Raw genomic sequence first — 6,444 nt, 5'->3', positions numbered from 1 at the left:
ACATTATGGATGATAACATGTATGATTAAGCCACTATGCAGTATATTCTGGATAGGAAGTCACATTTTGTATGCTATGACAATGCTCAGTGAATGAATGTAAAATTAATTAATTAAAAATTAAAAAAAAGTTAAAAAAAGAAAAGCACCAGAAAGCAACAAGACATATAAAACATAACAAAAATGTTTTTCAAATAGTATATGTTTTTCTGTTACATTCATGATTGTGACTATGTTATCCATTGAATGATTAACATGCACCCAAATGGAGATTAATGTTCCATATAAATATCTGTGAAAAACACACACACATTCATACATGCATACACACATAGTTTTAAAACATAAGTGCTCATGAGGCCAGCCATGGTGTAATAGCAGTAAAATAACTCTCTGAGATGCTGAGATTATATTGGAAGTTCCTGGTTTGCATCAAAGAACTTCTTGTGCACAGCAAGTATGCACCCATGACTGAGATCCTGACTGGCTAGGGCTGTGGTTAAATGTGGACCCCCATAAAGGATCTCTCTCTCTCTCTCTCTCTCTCTCTCTCTCTCTCTCTCTCCCCCCCTCTCCCTCTCCTTTTTATTTCTCTCCTTTATTTCTCCCTCTCATGGAATAAATGAGTAAATATACTTAAAAGGTACTCATGGCATTTTGACTAGTTAATCAACTGTAGTAATTTAATTCCATTGAATTATTGGGCATATCAAGTAGTATATAAACTTTCATTGTCTGGGTCGGTGGGTATGATACCATTTATAATTTTATTTAATCATTTATTCATTAATTACATACCTGTTACATTGGGGATTGTACCAGTAAGGAGTTTGGCACAGTAAGGAGTGCAAAAATGATTAAAACATGGTTCCTATCTACTAAAAATGTGTAATCTAGTGGTATCATATAAAGCATTCTTAGATTTGGCCTTTACTATAATAATATATTAATCCCTTAAATAGTTCACATCTTAAAAGTCTAATTGTTATTGTTATGTTCAGATATTAACTTGTGTTTTAAATCTTCTAGATATTGAACTTAATGTAATACCAGTATCTTAAAACATTTTTAAATAGATTATAACCCCTAAAAGATAACACTATATTGTTAATATAAATATAAAGTATTATGGTAATATGATTTTTTTCTAATATGATTAGTAATGATTTTTAATCATATCACTTGGTTTCATATGATTTCTTCTTTATTTGGGAAAAGAGAAGGACACTTGGCATTTGGTGGTGAAAATCCATTGTGAGTAGAAATTCCGCATAAGACTTTTGATTTCAACCTGATTTTTATTTCAGTGAAATGCAAGGTGAGGAATCACAAGAGATGAAGCTGTAGAGGTAAGAAGATGCCTGTCATGAAGAGCTTTATAAATGCACATTAATTAGCTAGAAATGAAGTGGGATTCACTAAAGGGCTTTCAGTAAGTAAAGAACTCCTTATTTCTGTTGAGAAAAAACATTTTATCAATCGAGTGTAGAGTAAGGGACATAAAGAGGGGAGACTAGTCTGTGAGACCAGTGAGAAGAGGATAGAAATCAGGATGAATATAGTGAGAGCCTGAATTGTGACAGTGACTGTGAAGCTATTAGGAGCATTGAGAGGAATGGACTCGGGCTTTTAGGAGGAAGAACTGGTAAGATTTGGGGATTGCCTACATGGCAGAGGGGGATTTCGGTGCTATTAAGAAAGAGGCAATCTTAGAGTGAATCTTGAGACTCTTGTTTTAGTACCTGGCTGGTACCATTTATGGAGAAAAGTACATTTTTGGTGAAGTAAGCTGGTGGCCAGGGACTGAGGGGCTGGGTTTGGAAGGTTAGGAAAGATAAATAATTCAGGTGAATTTTAGACGTAAATTTACTTTGCTTTGAAAAAACTGAGTGACCCTTGGGACTGGTAGGTGACATTATAGTTAAGGCACTAGACACTCTTACATGGCTGACCACGGTTCAAGTCCTAGACTTGGTGGCTTGCTTTCTCACTTTCCCTCTCTCTTTCTCTATGTCTCTCTCTGGTCAAATTAAAATAAATGAATGAATAAGAATTAAATAATTCTTTTAAAAAACAATTGAGTGGTCTTGTGACTCTAAAGAGTAAATATGAGGGCAAGCTGGGTCAACTGAAGCAGGCGATGAAGAGGAAGTTTTATGGAAAAATTTTTATTAGAGAATTTTCATAGAAATAGAAGGTGTAGAGTCAGATATTTATTCTTGGAATCCTTATGTCCCAGATTTTCTTTCATGGCAGCTTTCTCCCATTTTGTTATCCAAAAGCTTGGCTGGCTTGTTCAAATATAACCTTAGGAGTCTTTGATGAGTATTTCCTTTAAGGGGTTATCCACTTGAAGGGGCAGTAGGATGGTGAAGTTCAAGTACTAGATGTATGGATTGCTGTTTAAATAACCTTGCACAGACCACTTAATCTTTTTTGGGTTCCCATTTCCACATATCTAAAATTAGGAAGCTCAGTTTCTGAGAAACTTTTTAATAGTAAAAGCCCTATGATTTTATGACCCTCTGAATAGCATGATTATTGACATCTTCAGAAATTTTACACACTTCTGGTTAAACATGGTGATTGAACATGTCTCCCTTTGTTTCTTCCTAGAGAGTGACTAAGAAAATGAGTAAAATATCTATAAAAGATATGAATTCATAAGAACAAGGAAAAGGAAACAATATATGGAGAAAAGAACAATAGATATAAAGAAGGAACTAGCAGAAATGAGATAGCTGATTACAGTGACTGAAGAGTTTTGTGCCAGGGAGAAGAAAGCAAGTTCATGCTCAGGAAGTTTTTTAAGAACTGGAAGTTGGGAAACAGCAGATGGTGTAATGGTTATGTCACTAGACTCCCACGTAGTTAACTGGGACAGGAATCCCAGACATAGTGGCTTAAATCTCACACTGGGCATGTGTGCGTGCGTGCCCATGATCCTGAGAGGAGAATGGAGAAGTGATTGCAGCTTTCTTGCTTTCTCTCTGTTCTCTCTCTGTCTCTTCAGCGAGTGCACGCACCCTACAGCAAAAATCTCTTAAAAAACAACAACAACAACAACAACAACAACAAACATAACTAGAAGTTGTATGTCCTGTGAAACACAATAGCCAAAGGAAAAATAATTAATAATTAGTAAACTCAGAGAGCAAGTAGAAGATGGTGTTTGCATGAAATATGACATGATGATAGAACAAAGGAATATTCAGCCAGGCACAGTGGCACATGTATGTAATCCCAGCTACTAAGGAGGCTGAGGCAAGAGGATTGAAAGTTAAAGGCCAATCTGGGCAACATAGTAAACCCTGGACGTCATCATTAAACAAAGACAGAAAGGAAAAGAAGGAAGGAAGGAAAGAAAAAAGGATATTTAAAAAGTAAGCACTTTTATAATAGCTGAAATAATAACTTTAATTGAAATGTTGAAATTTTCCTGAAACTTGATCAAAAAGTCAATTGGAATATGGTAGAAAAAAGGTAAAACCAGATAAACAATCTAGCAAACAGAAACTCTTATTAATTGGAGTTCCAGAAAACAGAAGAAAGCAAAGAAAGTTATAGGGAAGGATTTATTATAATATAATATAGTAAACATTTTAGTACTGAAGGATAGTTTGGAAGGGACTTCTGTGTACCTATAAAAAGGTAAAGCAAATTTACACCAGGATACATAACTGGAGAAGTTCATAATACTAGCAGTAAATAGATGATAATAGAATCTTCAAAGAGAAAATATAGGCCTCATACATTGGCTCAAGAATCAGAATTGTATCTGATTTTTTAAAAAAATATTATTACTTTATACATTCAATTGCTATAGATCATTTAGCTTGTATAGAGAATTTACCTGACATGAAATACATCTCAGACCAGTCTAGTTGAGAATACTATGCACGTCATCAACACGTAATAATCCATTTCTTTGTTCCAAAAAAATGTATCTAATTTCTTATTGGTAGCATTCAAAGCTAGAAGATGTAGCTCTAAAATTCTGAAAGAAAATTACTTTTAATGTATAATTTTATATCTATCTTAATGAGATGTGATGGTAGAAAAAAAAGACATGTTTAAGCACCTGGTAACCCCATGCTGGCTTTCTCAGGAATCATTTGGAGGATATGTTACATACAAATGTGAAAAACAAAACAAAGCAAAACAAAAAAATTGAGGAGAATAGAGCAATACAGAGGATCCAGGAACTAGATAATGAGGACAAGATGATAAAGTTAAAGGGAAGTTCCTAGACCATAGCTCTACATAGATCATGGAAAATCCATGATGGCTTGACTTTGGAGGAAAGATTAGAATAGGTTTCTGAGTCAAATGTTCTATCCAGAGAGGTTTTTACATTTCTGATGTAGACCTTGGGAATTGAGGACAGAAGTGGCAATAGGTAAAGTTATTACTCAAGGTAGCAAATGTACACAAAATATACTACATGACTGATTATTAGGAGGATGGAGGGAAGGGAAACTGTGTGGTTTAAGAGAACAAAGTCTTCATCTTTTACAATAGGAAATTAATAAGAGGATGTCTAAAACCTATAAATCAAAAATAACAATATAAGCACATTATTTAGCATCAAAGAATAAACACTAGAATGAGCTTTGGCAGAGAGTTTCTAAGATTGGGATATGGGATGCCGTTTTTTGTATAAACCTTGTGGTACTACAGTCAAGGGCCCCATAACCATGGTTTGGTCAACCACAAACCACATATATGACGGTGGTCTCATAAGATTACAGGGAGCTAAAAAATTCCTATTGCATAGTGATGTCTTAGCCATGGTAATGTCATAGCACAAAATACTGCTCAGATATCTGTGGTGATGCTGGTTAAAGAAAGCTTAGCTGCCAGTCATATGAAAGTATAGTTCATACAATTATGTACAGTACATAGTACTAGATAATAAATTACTATGTTACTGGTGTATGTATTTACTATACTATTCTTTTGCTATTTAAGAGTGTACTTCTTCTGTATAAAGCTTACTGTAAAACAGTATGCTGTGTTATACTATTGGCACCCTCATCCATCCTATATTTACGGCTTCTCTGGATGGTAGCATTTTTCTCTTGTGCTTGATTTAATCTCATGTTGTTTTGTTCATCATGGCCCTCCAATGGGACAAAATGTGGAGGTGAAAAACAGTAATATTGATGATCCTGACTCTGTTGGCCTAGGCAAATATATATGTTTGTACTTTAGTTTTTCATAAAAAATGTTTAAAAAATAAAAAATACACAATTTTAAAAATAGAAAAAAAAAACTTACATAGTAGCGATATAAAGGCTATAAAGAAGCAAAATATCTCTATACAGCTAAACAATGTGTGTGTGAGTGGTTTTATTTATTTATCTTTTTAGGTTTTTGCCTTAGGGCATGTATGCTCACTGGAGAGAGACAGAGACACAGAGAGGGGAAAATGAGAAATTCTGACCCTACCCTGACCCCCAAAAGGGATGGCCATGCTGCAATCCCTTACCCTCCATTCCTCTCTTGGGATTTTGAACATGCATACACATGCCCGGTGTGATTTTCAAGCCACCAAGTTTGGGACTCAAACCATTGTTGGCCATGCGGGAGTCCGGAATCTTAACCACAATGCTACCTGCTGGCCCTAATGTGTGTATATTTTAAGCAAAATGTTATTCTGAAAGAGTAAAAAAAATTTTTTTAATTCAGAGTTTATAAGTTTAAAAGTTATAACAAGCTAAGGTTAATTTACTACTGAAAATAAAAAAATAAATTAGTATAGTCTAAGTGTACAGTGTTTATAAAATCTACAGTTGTGTCCAGTCATGTCCTAGGCCTTCATATTCACTCAGCACTCACTGACTCGCCCAGCGCAACTTCCAGTCCTTTATGTTTCATTCATGGTAAGTGTCCTGTCCAGGTATGCCATTTTTATAATGTTCAGGGTCTTTATGTCTTGTTGTACTTCCTGCATCAGCCAATCCCAGATCCTGGGCACACTCATACCCAGCATACTCAAGGAAGTCTCTGGACTTGAACCCAGAACCTGCACATGGGGTTCAGTCTTGCAGAGAGTTTCATTTTACTACTGTACCACTGTTTAGCCCCCAGTATTTTTTGTTTTAACTTGTATTTTTATTCTACCTTTTCTGTATTTAGATACACAAACACCATTATGTTCCATTTCCTACTTTACTCAGTACAGTAACATGCTGTTGAGGTTTATAGTCTAAGGGCAATAGTGTGTACTATTGGTTTGTTGGAAAAGTTATGACGTACTTTTTCTACGCAAAAGTGTGCCAAGGCTTTTCCAACAACTCAATATATAGCTTAAGTTATAAGAAGGGTCTCTCATCTGGGTTTGTTTAAGTAGTCTGTGGTTTTTGCCCAGTGACAAAATCAAAATGAAATTTTTCAGAATGTATCCTCTTTATTAAGTGATGTAAATTTATATATATATATA

At 34.9% G+C, this 6,444-nt stretch overlaps 1 protein-coding gene across 13 annotated transcripts in view; it reads left to right on the top strand.

The window, feature by feature from the left end:
• ZBTB20 (zinc finger and BTB domain containing 20) overlaps positions 1–6,444 on the top strand; it is an 885,897-nt gene that overhangs the window by 96,346 nt on the left and 783,107 nt on the right. For 2 of the 13 annotated variants that reach the window (XM_027765661.1, XM_027765667.1), the window contains exon 2: positions 1,307–1,348. The exons of the other annotated variants lie outside the window; for them this stretch is intronic. The gene's annotated coding sequence lies outside the window, so the exon portion shown is untranslated. The remainder of the gene's footprint in view (positions 1–1,306; positions 1,349–6,444) is intronic. 13 annotated transcript variants of the gene reach the window in all.

Source organism: Tupaia chinensis, unplaced genomic scaffold (genome assembly GCF_000334495.1).
Source record: "Tupaia chinensis unplaced genomic scaffold, TupChi_1.0 Scaffold139218_1, whole genome shotgun sequence".
NCBI lineage: Eukaryota > Metazoa > Chordata > Mammalia > Scandentia > Tupaiidae > Tupaia > Tupaia belangeri.
This window is presented reverse-complemented; position numbering and strand designations above follow the sequence as displayed.